This window comes from Oryzias latipes, chromosome 20 (assembly GCF_053564925.1).
Source record: "Oryzias latipes strain Hd-rR chromosome 20, Olatipes_Hd-rR_3.1".
Classification (NCBI taxonomy): Eukaryota; Metazoa; Chordata; class Actinopteri; order Beloniformes; family Adrianichthyidae; genus Oryzias; species Oryzias latipes.
The window spans coordinates 28,186,496-28,204,385 of record NC_136256.1 but is presented as its reverse complement, the minus strand read 5'-3'; the positions used below and the strand labels follow the sequence as shown (position 1 = coordinate 28,204,385).

Here is a 17,890-nt window from a genome sequence, read left to right as displayed (position 1 = left end):
ACCACTCTGAGGTTGTTTATAGTGAGGAATTAACATTATAAAACATTTAAAAGCTAAAAAAAATATGATGCATATATGGAACACAACACTCTGCTAAAATATTATGCATGATCCTTTTTGATACCAATCTCTGAAACATTTACTTAAGAGACCATTAAATCAACTTTTCAGAGTTCAATGCCACTAAGCACATTAAATAAATGTAGTTTACAGACCGTAACAAGCATCGTCGTCTATAAAGAGAAGCTGTTTCGGAACTCTAGACAACAATTCAAAAATGTCAACAAACTCCCAAACAAGCTTTAGTAACATTTTAAATGACACAATTACAAACTGGCAAATCTGAACAGAAACCAGGAACTCTGCTAATCATAAAGACACGCATGTAACTGTCCCTTTGCTGAAGCCTCTCGCAAGCATCGATGCCCCCCCCCCCCCCCCCCAAAGAAATAAAATCTATACTGAAACACACTGGGATCCTATCTAAACACATGAAGCTAATCAAAACAGTACAGAGAGGCTTTGACCTTCATTCTTTATGGACACAGAAGCTCTGCAGACCCCACGCATTCCACGTGTCTCCAAAACTCTCGTGTAAACAAACCACAGGAGCTCCTTACCTTTGCTATTGTGCATCCACAGCTGACTGACTCTCTGCTCTAATGATCCATGTGTCCACATAATTCCACATCTGTCCCAGAACTCCATTGGTTGAATAAACAACGTCTCTACGGACGCGCGTGCGCTACTATGGGCCTTTAAGCATTCCCCCTCATCTCCTCTGCAGCCGTCAGGTGTCACGCGCTTTCTTTTTCTTTATCAAGATTGCCCTGACTTTTTGAGAGGTTGATCCAGCTGTCAATCACATTTTAAACCAATGATTTCACGGAAAAACAAGGAAGTTTGGCTTCCAGGCTAATTAAATGTGACATAATTTAACCTTTTCTGGAAAAAAAAACCGTTCATAAATATTTTATTGTTTATGAATGTAGTGATGTTCATTTAATATTAATGTGACAAAAAATATGATTTATTAAAGTTTTCTTCTTAAATAAAAAAGACCTAATTCAAAATTAGCAGTGAATTTGTTAAAAATGTTCAAAGTTTACCTTTATTAAAATGATCAGGAACGTTACTTTACAGTTTAACATCTCACAGGTGCTTAACACACATTATTTTATTTATTAATACCTTTAGGTATTATGGATTCTTTTTTATTTATTTAGAAACGCATTAAAAATAATATATTTTCATGCAGAGCAAACCGGATCTTTTTTCACAGACACCTTTGCTGTGATTTAAGGTTTTAACTCAGCTGTTGAACAATAATATTAATTTAGCTGAAGATACACTCACATTTCAGGAGTTTCTTCCTTTAGAACAGGTGACAGATACAAAAGGTTCACAAACAGACTTATAGTGAGTTAGAATCAAATCATCCAGTATAAAACTAATCATAAGTTCAAGATCAAAGACGTGCCTCTCAGCCCAGGTTAGTACAGAAAAAATCCGTCTCTTTCTCCGTTTATAAATTCAGATTCAAGGCAACAAAGAAAATAAATGGGTTCCTAAGCTCCTCTGAGTATTTCAGAGCGTGGACAGATCGCATCAGTCATGTGACTCGTGTCGTTTAACAAATCCACCATTTTTACGTCTGAATGGGTCATCATCCTCATAAATCCAGTCTCACAACCCAAGAGACAAAAACCTTTATCGGTGAAAGGCGTCCGACGACGTATGTGAACGTTTCATCCGAACGCGGTGCTTAACGGTGTCAAAGCTGATTTTAAAGAGGGGAATACAAACGACCACTTTAAGAGAGTGCAGGCGGAGCTTCATGGAGCCATCTCAGGCCATATCCAATGCATCAAGCTGTCGTTTCTATTTCAGGGCTTAGGAAAGAGACGTCCTCTATCAGCGTCCGTTCAGGCTGCCTTTATGAGAGACCTCCTCTTCTCGCAGTTCAAGTCAATTGTCAACATGATTTATGGAGATGTGAGTTATCTCCAGACTGGCTCCTCAATCTTCTACTGACGAATTGCTCCCGTCAGCTCATGTAACCATCCTTTGTTTTCCTCGCCGGCCAATTTTCATCCACACTGACAAATTAAATCTGCCACATTTTGAGGAAGCTATTTTTCTGTGTTCCCCTCTCTTTCATCTATGACCTTCTTCCAATTATCAGAGACGGGAAAATGACAGCGCTGAATGAACTGCTGCGAGTACTTTGGGAGTCTAATACCAGCAATATCTGCACTTTTAATGGAGGGAAGGTGTCGTAACATTTGATGGGTGGGAACTCTGTTCGGGTGACATGCGTCTCTCTCTGAGGCGCACACCACTTATTGCTCCAATGATCTCCTATATAGCTCAGTAAAACCAATAGAGTTTGATTAATTTGACTGTCTTTATGAGCGGGACAGAACGCCGCACTGATGACAGGAGCAATTATAATAACCCAGGAGTCTTTTCCAAAAAAGCTATTGAAAGTCAACAGAAGAGGTGCTAACTTCTTGAAATGTGTAACTGATGTCTTTCCTTCATAGCAAGAGGACGAGAGTCTGAAGGAGGTCAATGCCTTTTCAAATCCTTGTGAATCAGCTCCATTCCGATAGATCAACTTGCAGACAACTAGATCCATGATCGTCTTTGTTTCCCTCGCCTGAGCTGGAATCTGGCTCTAAACTGTACGGCTGGATAGTTTTGGTACAGGTAATGTTAGGCTGGGGGTGTGGACTGTAAGCTAGCAGGAGAGCATGTAAACAAAGGGATGATGGGAAGTGTGGGAAGGCTTGCACCAGACTATCAGTCCCATTAGGCTTGTATAGCCACCTTAAAGGGCTTTTATCATGCTATTCTAAATCCTGTCATTGTAAACTATATCCATGTATTTGATAATATATTACCTTTAGGCACCCTAAAGAACACATTTTCAATGAAATATGACTTATTTTTGCAGTATAATTTATTTTTGTAGCCCTTTTTTCTAACCAGAAGTAAGACGAATCGATCTCTGAGGCTCCGCCTTTCGCTCCTTGTGGATGCCGCCCATTTCATGATGTCAACTTAAAGCCGGCAGCAGCGTGTCTGTGTCTCGCCCACAAAAACAAAGAACATCCAGACTTTGCAAAGATGTATATATAGTTCATAAATGAAACATTTAGCCGATCACCGCTAGCTCCACGGAGAAATGTACGTTAACCTGGGGGCGGTGCTGGCAGTGCAGACTCTTCCATCACTTTGTGATGACAAAATGTGAGGACCTGGTTGTTTTATCATGGATTGGGAGGGGCTGATGCTCAGAACGCTGATTTTAAGAGGAATCCTCAGAAATGTGTGAATGGATAAGAATACAGCTTCGGGGTTGTTTTAAGTGAGGTATGAACATTATAATACACTGAGAAGCTCAAAACGAGGGTTTTGTATGATATCGGCCCTTTAAAGGATGCAATGAAAATGGAAGGTACCATTGTCATGTCCTGAAGTGTTTTTAATGCTAATGGAAGTTAGACGTACGAAGGTCAATGCTGTCGTTCCTTATCCATGCGCTGCACTCTAGTGGTCAGTTTGGTGCAAGTACTGGCCCCTCACTGACTGGGCACAAATGTGGGATACATAAGTGCCTGTAGCATGTCCACAAAAACTCAATTTTATGTTTAACTTCCTCATTTCTAACAGTCAGGCTGCACACGTATCACGTGAACAGCACAAACAGGCTCCTTGAGCAACCGCAGGCTTTGGAGGGGATTTTAAAAAAATGCAGCAATCACTGCACATTACACCAAAAATATGCATGACGTTTACCAAGGGGGTCTAGAACTTGGATATTTGTTGTGGGTCACCCGTAGAGGCTTGCCAGGTTTTCGACTGCAAACAGCCCGTCTCCACAGTAAGGACAGCTGGGACGAAGGCCTCCGCCTTTGTTTCTATACAAACTCTATTCTGTATGTGTCTTAACAATCTAAGGTAAAAGTCTCAACAGCACAGCTCAAAATCCAGAGACACGTATTTACCTTTAGAGGACAAAGACACCCCCCCCCCCCCCCGCCCGCCCCCGCCTCCATTGCTGTCTGAGAGAGATGGATGGGCCGGCAGTGGTTTTGGATTTGGTCTGTCAAATGTGGCTGAGTGAGTTTCTCGGTGAAGCATGTCTCGATTTTCTGAAGCTCGAAGGAGGAAACCCTCCCCGCCCCACCCCACCCCACACCCCCAGACAATCACCTTCACCTTCCGTGATGGAGCTGATAACGCTAATGGATATGCTGCCCCGGGGTGCATCAAAGGGAACAAATGTCGGATGTCTCTTTGCCTTCGTAACATGCAGGAAGCGCTGAATCAAAAATCAAAGTCAAATTTTCTTCTGAACAAACCTCTGATCACAAATGTGAACAAATCATGTACAAAAACCCAAAATGCTGTTTTTTTATAAAAAAAAAACCCAGACGTCTTTTCGTGTCTGAGAAGATCATCAGGAATAACAGACTGACATCAGGTGGAAGGCTAGGGACAGGCAGCAGAGACAGAGTATGATAGATGATAAATATCCTGACCGGGGGGTGGGGGTGGGAGGGCTTTTGACAGAAGATGCTGCAGGAAAGTCCCTACTTCATAGTCTGCATGGTGTCACTGCGGAAACAACAAAAGGCTTCCTTAAACACATAAAAATTTGGGAGTTTTGTCATTTTAGCATCAGTCTACAGGTGACAATCCAGAAGCCGCATGGCTCCTTTTTGTTTTTCTGTCTGAAAAATGAGAAATAAAATCTCGACAGCATGGCGACTGCACTCGACAGCCGAAGTCTGGAGCTCCAGAAGGTGAATCTTTTCAGGAGTTATTCTGTAACAACCTTTGAACATTTTTTAAAACCATCCTCCGGTCATTTGTCTCTTTATCTTCAGGGTGTTTGAGGTGAAAGGTGAGGTCGCCTCTGCAAAGGTTAAACAGCTGAAGTCGGAAAAGCAAATGGAAGGAAGGAGTCGTGCCTGAAAATCAGGAACAAAAAAAAACCAGGGTTGACGCTGCAGCTCTCACAGCCTGCAGACAAACTGAACACATTTAAACACTCCTCCACTGACTTTGAAGGCAGGACCTCAGGGTGAGAAGCATGTCTGGATTTCTCTAAGTCCTCCATGAAGGATGTAGCTGCCAACATTGTGCTCCAACATCAGCACAAGCTTGGTGGGCATCTGGTCTGCAAACACCCCCCACAGCTGCAGCCACACTTGGCATGCTGGTGGCCCCAAACCAAACTCCTGGAGAGTACCATGTGTGGGAAAGGTGGGACGTCTCTGTAAACAGAGTTGATGGGGGCTTTCTGCTCAATTTATAGCTGTATTTATCTGAGGGAGCAACGGGCTCTGCGAAGGCCGGGTTCCGACATCCGAGGGCGTGGGGGTGTGAGTCAGTCAAGGCTTTTTACGGTGGATGAGAAGAAGCTGCTCTCCGGCATGCTGTCAGGATCAAGAGAAGCTCTAAATCACTTTTTACTGCAGTGCAAACATCTACCGTGATTGCATGGCCTTCTATGGGAAATGCCACCGTCATGATGACACCTGAAGGCTCACTCTGCTGCGGTTGGGAGTGCAGATCGTCCTTGGGGGCGTTTGACGTCTACACTGACATAAGAAGGCGACTAGTGTCTGGACTCTTCTGTGATCCGTTTTCGTCCGTCGTGGTCGGCGCTCAGACCTGTGATGCTCTGCTGAATTCAGCTCATAACGGCGGAAATTTGTTTTAGTGCGATCCGCCGCATTAACGGGGAAACGTTAGGAGGTGAAAGCAGAGAGCGAGATGGAGGCGCAGGCTCCAGCGGCGCTTTGTAAACACCTTCTTGCAGGAACCGACATTTCAGACATTAGCATGCACAGCAGTGACACGCACGCGGAGGAGTCTGTTGTTTGGGCCCTGGGAGCCATCATCCCGAGTTAAGGAGGTGTCATTTCAAAAGGGTGGCTTCCTGCACCCTCCACCACCTTCCTCTACAATTTTCCTCATCACACTTTCAAGCCCAACAGCCGCACACTTCCTTTTACGTCCATCTTGAACTCTGGTCGACCGCTTACATCAATCTCTGACCTGGTTTGCTAATTGTCGACGACGGAGAGCAGCAAGCCGTTTCTCCCCAGCAGTGATCAGCCAATTGCTTAAAGCACCAAGTCTTTAGCATCAGTGTGTTTTGAGAAGTTTGCATTGGTGTTGTCACCTGCTTAAGTTTTTTTTTTTCATTTACAGCTGACAGGAAGCGTGACTTTAATGTGGCGTTACATCCACAGACATGAGGGCCGTCACAGAAGAGGAATCACCTCCACAGCTCGTCAAAAGTGTTTTCTTGTCCTGACAGACACATCGTTTTGTTTTCCTCTCGTCCGCTGACAGACGCTGAAGGGAAACCGGAAATTGTTTTCAGAAATAATTAGGGTGAAGAACTCCGGGTTTGATGAGATGAATTTAGGCCAAAAGCAAACAGTGGAAATGAAGTTGCTGCAAAGACAGGAGCACTGGGGGGGGGGGAATATGAGCTGTCTGCAGGGAATAAGGTAGACTTCAATCAGCTAAAAGGTGATAAAACCTAATGAATTGAGTGTCCCACACACCTGCAGGTTAATGCACAGCTTCCCTCTGCTCCTTTTGAGGCCTGATTCTCTGTTTGTCGCCGATTCAATAACCAGCTTTCATCTCATTGTGTTGGGTGTCACAATAATCCCATTACAGCCAGTTACTCACAGCCTCAGTTTAAAGGACGGCTCTTTATTTACGAGACAATCAGGAAGTGTAAGAAATGATGACCGACCGAAGCGAAGCGGGTCTTTGTGTGTGTACATTAACCCCCCAGGCTCTGAACACAGAAAATCTGATCTCCTCCAGAGACACCTGTTGGGGGGGCATTAGCAGCTCGTCTGTGAAGATCCTGGCCGCCTGAAGGCAGCAGAGCAGGTGACTGAGCCGGAGAGCACAGCTCCGCTCCACACACCTCCCAGAGCAAGGTGGGGGGAGTCAGAACAATGGCCGCCGAAGGCAGAGTCATGTTTCTGCCCTTCATTGCAGGGCTGCAACATCCCGTCGCCCATGACAACCGGGGCCTGCGCTCTGGGGAGTTGTTGGCAGGATGAAGAAGTTTTGTGTTCGCAGCGCTCAAAGAGCAGCAGGAAGAAAGTCCCAAACTGAAGGACTGGGTCTAACCTCAAGTCCTAATATTTCTGCACATGAGCACTAGGCTGTTGCTCTTTTTAAAGCCGCACTATCAATATAATAAAGGAGCTTTTCATTCCAACAATAAATCAAAAACACAGCGTGGAAGGAGAAGCACACAATGACGTTTTTGTCCGTGTGCTGCAGCAGAACCAAAGTGCTCTTGAGTCTGAGGTCATGAAGAACATCCAGCATTTAGATCAGACACAATACCCACCATTGATGAAGTTAATCTCTAAGGCCCCCCTCCCCTCTCTGGGACAGTCCCGTGGACTCGTCTGGAATCGGCAGGAGGGATGACAATCTGGTTTGGTTTCACGCACAGCGTTCCCAGAGGAGACCGGAAAAACCTGCTGTTCCAACAGCTGATCAGTTGGGGGTGCTCTCCTCTAAAAAAAACACTGACCAGAGCTGGAAAAAGGCGAAAAGAATTAAAGCGCTTCACCACCGTTAACCTGCAAACATTTTCCTGATTCCTGATGGTTCAGATTTACCCTGTGGCTGTTTTCTTTTCCTAAATAAGAGCTAAGGAGTACTGTATTTGTTTGCGTTGATTGAAATCAGTCACAAAGGGGGAAAAATGAACATGGAAGAAAACCTTCCAGAATCATAATTCCCTCTAAACCAGCGCTGCCCAACCATGTTACTCAAGATCTCCCAGCCTTTTCCTGTTCTCTCTTTCTGCTGATTTACTGACTCAGGTGTCTTTTCATCTGTTGAGTGAACACAGCTGATCCAGGTAATCAGCTGCAAAAAGACCACAGGTAGAGCTGGGAAACAGGAAGGGGGGTAGATCCTACGGACCAGGGCAGGAGTGATCTGCTTTAAAGATCCACTTCACTGAAAATGTTTTTTTTTGTTCTTTGAATTATGCAAAATCCACATTTGAGCTTTTAAGTGTTTTATAATGTTCCTTCCTCACAAAAAGAAACCCCAAAGCGGTATTTTGATCCGTTCTCACATTGTGACGTCATAAAGTGGGGAACCGCCCCTTCCAGGAAGAGTCTGAGGTGCCAGCGACGCCCCCAGGCTAACACACACGCCCACTTTCTCTGTGGAGCTATGTGATCGGCTAAACGCTTTCACTTTCACTGCACAACATGCACATCCATCTTCGCAAAAGTTCTGATGTTTGTTTTTGTGGGCGAAACACAGACACGCTGCTGAGGCCGGCTCTAGGTTGACGTCACAAAATGGGCGGCACCCACAAGAAGCGGAAGGCGGAGCCTCAGAGGTCGAGTCATCTTACCTCCGGGTAGCAAAATAATTCAGGAAAATAACTAATATTTAAACAAAAATGTGTTCTTTAGTGTGCCAAAGGTAATTTATGATCATATACATGAATATAGTTTACTATTAAAGGCTTATGAATTTTTATTATTATTAGGGGTGGGAGGAGCTGTAAGCTAGCGGGAAAGCGTGTAGACAGATGGATGATGGGAAGGGGAGACAGGGTTGGCCCTACCAATCACTTGGAGATACATGTCGAATGAATTCCTGCTTTACAGAAAGTGAGTCCTAGAAAACGACACAGGTTTTTATATTATTTAAAAGACCACTGGGACACTTTGAACATAGGCTGATAGATGATCAGAGTGGCTCTTTAAGCCCTGCAGGTTGAAACCTAAACAAACCAAATGCACATTGTGAGTGTGAACACCAAAGTTCCTGTATTTTTGTGCCAAGGGCTCTAATGAATCGGTTAGCTGCCTCAGACACCTGCATTCTATAAATTACTGTTTGTCCACACGAAAAAAGAAATCACATTAAAGTCAAATCATCTTGTAGAGAAAAAAATCTTTTTCTGCTGTAATTGGTTTAACTTTTGACAGGATTGGAAAAAATAATAATGAACAGGCATTTATTTGCAGACCTATTACCTTTATGATCAAGACACAAGGTAAAGGTAATCTGAAAAGTCTTTTTTTTTTTTTATTCCACAGAAGATTTTCCTGGAGTAATTTGTGTAATGGGCTGTGGTGAGTTTGTTTTCCGTCACTGATGCTGCTCATCAAGAGAAGAAGCTGAATATAAAATAAGACTCAGAGGCTTCTGTCTCAAAGTAGGTAATTACTTTACAACCTTTCTCTGCCAGTTGCTCAGCTTTAATGCTGGTAATTAATTTCCTTTTTTTGGGGGGGGATCCTGGCTGTTGAGTGCAGATTAGGTTTTCTGAAAAGCAGGGATTAAAACACTCACTGCCTTCTGCTCTCTGTGCTCATGTCAGAATAAAGCCTCCAAATGAACCTGAAGCTTGGGCCGGCTTGTTGCTTTTCTTTGTTCAGCAGCATCTCTGTGAGGGAAGGACACAGTGGATCAGTGGGAGGTGTACTCTGCTGGTTTCTCTATTTCTATATTGTGATAATGCCACCCACACACTCTGTGCTTTCTCCTGCCGGTCAAAGAAACATCACCTCAGTACTTTTTAGCCTGGTTCATGTAAAATCAGTTAGTTTCACAAGCCATGTCTCATCATACTCATTTACTTAAAACCAAAGCCACAACATCTGGCTCTTACATCCTAAAAACATGCTTCAGTCTGTCAGTAAATTCATGTATGTCAACCGCTCACACGCCGCTTTCCACAGTTTCCATGAGTCAGAATGAAAGCAAAGTCCAATGTTCCAAAATAAACATTAAAGATAAAGATAATGATGTAAATATGATTCTATGAAAATACTGATGTAAAAAACATGTGTGCTCTAGGAAAGCACAGATATAAAAACACTGTACTCTACAAAAACAGACACAAATCCAACTTTTAACCTCTGATTTAAACAGTCACAGCGTTTTGCATTCACACCTGCTTGTTTCTCTGGTAGTCCTCTCTACTATAGGGTCCATGATGGAGCGCATGGAATTAGGCTCACGCAGCCATTATGCAAATGTTGCACATAACGATGTTTTCAGGTAAATTAAAAAAGCCTGGCTTTCTAAACAAAGTGTGCTGGGCTTTTTACTGTGGGTCGAAACAATTACCCTCAGCATTTACCTCCTTCCTGACGAGACCTGAACATGCAGACATGAAGATCCAGGTTGGACGAACTCCAAACTAAAATAAATGAATCTGACCGTCTACAAGGTATGTTTGAGTCAAATGTGTCAAATGATGGTAAACATGTGGGATCTTGTTCTGGAATTTGTTTTTTCTTGAACGAGTCCTCTGTGTTCACACTCAACAAGCAGGGATGGGCTTCTTCTTTGTTTCTTTTCTAGACTAGCGCATGTCCGCCACCTACAGTTTGGAGGAGGCTTGGTGTGAAATGTCAAAGTGGTGCAAATCTGGGGAATCTTGCTCCAGGCTTATTCTTTCACAGCTTTATTCCAATATATAAAAGACTCCAGATAAAAGAGTCTAGCCAGGCACAAAACTACCAAATCCCTGATTGGTCAAAGTGCAGCCTGGTTTCACATTCAATACATGTTCAATGGTTGACCAAAAACGGTTATAGAAACAAGAGTGAATGCAGACGTTTTTAACCCGGTTACAGTGTGAAACACCCGTTTACATCGACTTTTCATGGAAAGTGGTTACTTTAATGCGTGTTGCTGAGGTCAGTGTGGACGGAGCTTTAGACTGTTGAAGTCGTCAATATCTCCACCTGTAGTCATCAATAGTCTTTTGTTTGTAGGACAAAGAAGAATGTCTGGGGACTTCCTGCCCCATGCTCTACTTTTGGCCAATTTAGCCTCAAAGTAGTCTGTGATTTGTTTTTTGGTGAAATTGCTTTGCAAGCAAAAATGTTGACTTTTATTTGGCGTTCAGTACATCCGTATTTCTTTGTGTTTATCACCCCGTGAGTCCTGGAAATGGAAATTTAGTATTTGTGTCGCACAAACTGTTGGGTGCTAAAAGAAGTTTTCACACATTTTAAGGAATAAAGCAGCCGGACTCATCCTCTTCATGCTCGGATGATATTTTCCTGAACGGGGCGAAGGTGGCGTGTAATATTTTCAGCTTCCAGTTTATGAAAAAACTATTTTTCACATTAAAAGGCTTATTTTAATGTAGAGACTTTTAAAAAACACATTAAGTTTACAAATAAAACATTTCGAATTTTTTTTGAGGTGATAATTCAGTGAAGTAAAATTGTTGATTTGTAGAATTATTTTCTGATTTGTAAAAAATTAACTAACTTTAGTGTAAAACTGGTATTTTCTAAATATAAAGATAAAGGTGAATCCATCGCATCTGCAACCTTGTTATCTGCGTGTGTCACACATATGAGGCAGAGCAGAGCGGCTTCTGGTACGAGGGAACAACTGTCCCAATAAATCTGTGTCGAGGTTCACTCCTAGTTTTTTTTCTTTGAAGATGAAGACTCTTATTCGGGTTCCTCCGGGACTCTTTTCTCCCCAAAGAGACCTTCCACATATGTTTTTTTTTTGTATTTTTTCAGAAGCTTTTTAGCTTTGGGCTTTTAACTTAGCATTAGGAACAGCTGCTTGAAACCATGTGACGCGTCGAGACAGACGCATGTGGTGAACAGAATCCGGAAATATTATCCAAAATAAAATAAACAAAACGGAATTAATCGAAGTTAGTACTTTTTTTTTTCTATCAGCGGCCTACGGGTTTGGTATAGCGCCCACCCAGGGGTTGTAGGGGGAGTACAGCAGCTCATCTGTCTCCATCTAATCATCTCCTCTGGATCCTCCAAACTCATTTTTTCCTTGCGGACACTCCTGTCACGCGTCACATCCGACCCTTTCCTCCACCCATTCCAAACTGCCTACAAACGCCTCTCCACTGGACCGTTGACCCTAGGAACTCAAAGTCCTCCACCTTCTGCACCTCTGCTCCCTGTAACGTCACCGCAAACACGGTGAAATTGAGTCGACAATCAGTTATTCCCAGACTCACATTTAACCATTTAGTCTCAGTGAAGGTTCCTGCCGATGCTCAAGTGGAGAACTGAAACTCCTGTGCAACTGAATACCTGTGAGCACTAACGAGGGCAGACTTGTAGCCTGACTAAGTGGACTCTGAGGGATGCAGAAGGTCTCCAGGGAAGCAGCAGGCTGACTCTGCCACTGAAGCTATATGGGGCGGACAGCTTCACATTCACTGTGGATCATCTCCTCTGACACAGGAGCGCAGCACCCACACCTACACATGCCAGGCTCCTCTGCAGCCTCCGCTTTCACAGGTTCATGCCTCCCAGGTGTTTCCTTCTGAAGATGGTTGCACTCAGTGCCTGTGAGAGGCTGATTAGTGTGCAGCACGCTCTTATGCAGCGCCTCGTTCGTTTGCACTGACATATCCTTGCTCCAGAAGAAGAATTTGGAAGTCACTCCTCTTTTTTAACACAAAAAAGGAGTGTCTCTCAGCACAGCCTTTTTGAAACAGGACAAACAGATCTCCTGATAAAAGATGCAGCAGAAGCTCCGTCTTCTTCTGTAAACTCTCATGGTGCTGCCCTCTGTTAGGGCAGAGGTCTGAGTCCAGAGGGCGGCTATCCTCACATCCTCCCTCCTTTAAAACAGCAGAGTGTGTCCTCCTGCACAGAGCTGCTCTTCTGTTTAGAACATTAGAGCTGCAGATAAGGACTTTTCTTCATAACTCATTGGTGATTTATTCAGTGTGGTTGAGCAGGGATTTGACGTCTCGCTCAAAGACACTTTGATGGACATACATGCAGGGGGCTGGTAGGAGCTGGGTGAAGACTGCCCACTGGAGCTGTGGTTCCGTCCTGATCTGGACCCACCTTTGGGAAGCGCGAGGAATTCTTGATGGATTTTCCTGCAGATCACACTCCAAAGGTCGCATCCTCCGAAATGCTGTGATAGGAGGAGCGACTTTCACTTTGGAGGGTTGTTATCAGGAACCGGAGTTTCCCTTAGTTGAGATGAATGTTGTCAGCTCCTTACATGAGGTATTTTGACGAAGCGTTTGTCTAACTGGCAGCGTAAAGGGCTTTCCTTTAGAGATAAGTGATGCTGACGTTCCTCCAACGCCTCCAGACTCAGCAGCAGTCATTAACACAGTTGGAGAGATGATTTCGGAGAGGTCTGCCACCGGCTGCAGCGCTGCCGCCCCAGCGGTGCATTAATAGAGGCATTATTAAGTCAAAAACAGCTGCCAAATTTTTGCTGCAGATAAGGCAGATCACTTTGCTGCATGCTCTGCTTCATTTCCTGTCGCTCTCGTTTTTCTTCTTTAACCCTTTCATCAGAATTAGAAAAAGAAGGTTTAGAACAGCCGTCCCCAGACCGGTTTCATGTCAGACAACATTTCGCAGCCCAGCCTTTGGGACGCTAATGTTGATAACAAATGTCTTAAAGCTTCCATTTTCCCTTAATATTTCAGGAAAAATTTAAGGGGATTTGCCACAATTACATAAAATCTAACGCAAAAAGAAAGTTTGAAACTCCAGCATATATTTTACAGGATGAAGATTCAAAAAAACAAAGTTGTTGATTTTTAAAAAATGAACTTAAGTTTCACTCCGATCATCTTTTGATCTATTTTCTAAGTGTTCCCATTTGTCTCTTCATTACGATGATACTGTTTTCAGCCAAGATATGTGTTGTTTGCTGCAGAGCGGCAGGAATTTATTAGAAATTCACCTCTGAGTTGCGGGCGGGGCTGTTGGGGTGGAGTTAACCTGCCCCCACATCCCTTCATGCATCTGTTAACACGCTCTCCCACTAGCTTACAGCCCCTCACATCCCCAACCTAACATTACAGGTGCAACACGAAGCAAGCAACATCAGAGACCTCCATCCGTCCAGTTCTGATGCAGATTCCAGCTCAGACCAGGAAAACAAAGACGTTCATGGATCACTTTGTCTGCAGGTGATGATCAGAATGGGCGGATCTGGGAGCCTGTGCCCCCGCCTGTGGTATTTTCAACATCAGAAATATGGTCGTTTTCAAACGGCTTTTTAAATATATACTCATTTTGAGCTTCAGGTTCTTTTTTGTCCTCCGTCATCAGGAAAATGGCACAAGAACATTTTCATCAAGTTAGGACTTAACCCTTGTGCTATCCTAGGCACTTTACCATTGGGAGTGGGGTCATCTAGACCCACTAGACAGTGTTCTGAACCTTTTTTCTTCAATGATTTGTGATCTTCACTGGTGTCCATGGATTACATGAAATCTTTCCACCTTTATCCACCTTTGTCATGGGGAGAACACGTCAATGGAAAGGGGGGGGTCATCTAAGATGGCACAAGGGTTACAGTCAAGGTTCGCAGGGTTTTTCTCACAGAATCTTAGTCCAGGTCCAGTCAGAAAACTGCAGAATTGAGACAACTCAGTTCAGGCTCAGATTAACCTTCATCATAATTTTTTTATTAAATCTTGGCCCATTGTGTATTTAGAGGATTTTTGTGCGCTTGGTGCTTTTGGCAGCAGGTGTCCCAGGCCGGTCTGATTTCTCCAGAGACAAAGAGACCTTCCTCTGCTGCACAAGCTTTCATGCATGCAGTTTTTAAATGACTCACACTTTGTTGTTCTTTACCCCCACATTGATGGGATAGTTTTCACAGGTGACCCCCTCCCGACCCTTCTTCTGATCAGGGTTAGCCTGGAGCTCCACATGCAGACACCAAGAAAGGAAATATTTACTCAGTCTCAGGTTAGCACACCCCCCCAGCATACCAAACATGTAATGGAGCGCGTGCCCCCACCTTATATGGTTGATCTATTTATCTAGGGGGGGGGGGTTCCAACCCAATCATAAGAGACGGGTGCTGGAAAAACTGGAAGAACAAACGGGTTTGTCTCTGTGCATTTGTTGGTAGATAATTGAGCGGATTTGATCCAGATTTCAGACTCCGGGTTCCTCCCCGTTTGTTGCATCACTCGCATGCATGCACGCGCCGTGCACGTGCCGTGCACGCGCCGTGCACGCCGCCGTGCAGCTTCAGAAGTCCCTCTGCCTTCATGTCAGACTCAGCAGCGAGCTCGCACGAACGTCTCAGAGATGGACTCATGACTAACAGCAGAGTGGGGGGTTAATATTAAAGACAGGTCTGCTGTCCACATAGCCAGAGCATGCCCCCCCCCCATCCTCCGGCCTGTTCTCAGAGCATCAAACTGCCTGGGGGGGGCTTTCGAGGCAGAGTTTAACACTGCAGAGTGAAAGCCAGAACCCTGAGCTCAGACATGAGAGCATGGAATGGCGACAAAGTCTCTAAGAAAGGACAAGTGGGAGGGGCCAGACAGTCAGACTCCTCCCCCTAACCTGCTGCCAAATTGTATGTTTCCCAATTAAAGCGAGGCAGGACTAGAAGCAGGGCTACTATTAAAACTCCTCTGAACCTTCTCCAGCTTCAACCCCCCCACAGGAGATGTGTAATGAAGTTATGGGGGATTTAAACCTCCACTCTATCATCCCCGCCGCCCTCAGCAGGTCGTTGCAGGTCACGGTTTGGGTCATTTTTCTTCAAAAGGGGGCGTACCGTGTCCCCAAAAGGTAAAAACAAGTGTCCAGCAGCATGCAGAACACAACTGTAGCCAATCTATTTTTATGGTGGCTTAAGGTCTTTGTGGGGGGGCCCAGAGGGACTTGTTTCGAGACCTGCTTCACTTAACGGACACAGCCTCCCCCCTTTAGGTCATTTAGGTCTGATTTGTTTAGCCAGCTTTGGTCTGCTGCTCTGCAGCAGTGATGGAAGGCGCTTTTCCTGATTGTGAAAGACCCCCCCTCCAAAAACAAAGAGGGGCCCCCTTCTTTCCTGCCCTTTGCAGGAGTGCAGTCAACCATTTACAGATTAGTGACCATTCAGGTCTTTAAGGAGACAAAAGCAGGGGGGGGCAGCAAACTCAGACTTTGGGAGCCCCCCTCTCCCCCGAACCCCCATGTCACAAGGATTAAGAGTCAAAGAAGGGAAATAGTTGCAAAGACTTGTCTTTGGTTAAAAAAAATCCCCCCGTTTATTTTACAGCCAATCAGTGACCAGCATTCTGGCTTTCCTGGTCGTCCCTCTGGATCTGTTTCCAACAGCTGTAACTCCATCTTTATCCTCCTGAAACCCCACCACCACTTTTTCATGAGGTGGGAGATGGCTGGGCTGAAAGGGCGGGGCATCCCTGCTGATTGGAATTGGTGCTTTGCTTTGATTGGCCCCTAAGTTGGTGACATTTTAAACAGACAGAGCTCGTGGCTTCAGATGGAGAGGAGAACTTGAAGCAGGAAGTTACAAAAAGGTAAGACCTGGACCTGTTTTGTGTCCTCACCGGCTGGTTTTTAAACCGACAACTGCAGATGAAAGTCAGCTATGACTGAAGGGAGGGGGCAGATTAACGGGGGGGCTGAAGGAGGACAGGTCCAGCTTCAGGTCAGAACCGAGTCCCAAGCGTCAGGTTTATCTCTGGTGGTGAGACATCTATGTATGAGGCCGGCTTTCCTTCTGTCAACTAACGCCTTTGCACCTTTACTGCTTCTCAATTCTGTTTTTGGAAAAGAATATATGTATAGTTTATTGTATTTCTAGAAAAAGAACTGGACTAACGTGAATTAATTGTTAAATTTCTGGTTTTCCGTCCTCACTATAAACAATCTTTGTACTCCTGATCGTCTCTGGTGAGGAATTCCTTCTTCAGTTTCAAACTGCAATAAATGTTTTAACATTGCTTAAAAATATTAAAAACATAAGTCTGCCAGAGCTGTGCAATAGTGGATGTTTAAAAATCACTGTACTGATGTTTAATTTAGATACATTCATTATTTATTCTGGTTTTAACACAAATGTAACACTATTATTATTTGTGAATTCCGTTTTAATGACTGATGGACTTTTGATTTAGCTGTAAATGAGTATGTTGTGATTTCTTGTTTTTAAAGGTTGAGTGATGCACTCTTTATTTATTAATCATAGATTTTTCTGGCTAAATTCCTGTTGTGATGAAGATAGGAGGCTCTGACCAAAGAGCCCTTTTTAAATGTGGTTGAATCAGCGACAACAAAAACCAAAGCATCTAATTACTGTGGATCTACTTTGGGCCGATCCATTTGGAGGCAGACCTCTGTTAGGTTTGGACCATTGTTCTGTTGCTAAACTCCCTTCTTAGATGGGATGGAGAACATTCTGCTGCTGAAGAACAATTTATTACGGCAGCATATTGCCATACCATCACACTCCCAGCTCCATGTCCGACTCTGTTGGGTTGAATCCTGACGTTTGGGGATCCATTCCTTTCAGAAAGTTCCTCCTGGAGGTTTTGGGCATGATCCAGATGTTTCTCTGCATTGAATTTTCCCATGAATCCATTTTGGTCTACAAGTTTCTTCCTGACTGTTGAATCAAGGTGTCTGACCTTTAGTGACTCAGCTGCAGCTTGCTCTTCTTTCCATCTTTTTCTGCCTCTTTGAGGACCTTCGGGACGAGTTTCCTTCGTCTTCTGGACTCTTTTCTGTGGCTTTTTCCTGAGGATCTTATCTGGTCAGTTACCCCCATGGTGGCTCTCTTTGGGTTTTCCAGGCAGGTCTGAGAACTTTCTATCCGTTATGAATGAAAAGGTGTGTTCGCTTGTGCTCAAACTGAATGTCCTATTGGATACCCCCCCCCCTTCCCCATTGCAATCAGCATCGTCCCGTTTTAGGCTCTATTCCAGACCATTTAAACTTTTGTTTCAAATAGTAAAAATGAAGCTTGTCGAACACTGAGTGTGTGTGTGTGGAGGGGGGGGGGGGGTCTAGAAAGAAATGCATCCTCCTTCCAGGACGTTTGCATCTTATGCTGCATTTAA

The 17,890-nt window shown here is 44.3% G+C and overlaps 1 protein-coding gene and 1 long non-coding RNA gene across 3 annotated transcripts in view; one reads left to right on the top strand and one right to left on the bottom strand.

Moving 5' to 3' along the window:
• The window catches only part of LOC101174783 (cadherin-20), a 46,117-nt gene that overhangs the window by 11,678 nt on the left and 16,549 nt on the right, over nt 1–17,890 (top strand). Inside the window, exon 1 of one of the 2 annotated variants that reach the window (XM_023950281.2) lies at nt 16,300–16,348. The exons of the other annotated variant lie outside the window; for it this stretch is intronic. The gene's annotated coding sequence lies outside the window, so the exon portion shown is untranslated. Of the gene's footprint in view, nt 1–16,299; nt 16,349–17,890 lie in introns of those variants that run through there. 2 annotated transcript variants of the gene reach the window in all.
• LOC110013618 (uncharacterized) lies at nt 4,490–10,371 on the bottom strand. The gene is made up of 4 exons (XR_013652242.1): nt 10,181–10,371; nt 9,388–9,481; nt 7,406–7,599; nt 4,490–4,626 (listed from the first exon to the last, which is right to left on the bottom strand). It is a non-coding gene; the product is annotated as an uncharacterized LOC110013618 (long non-coding RNA).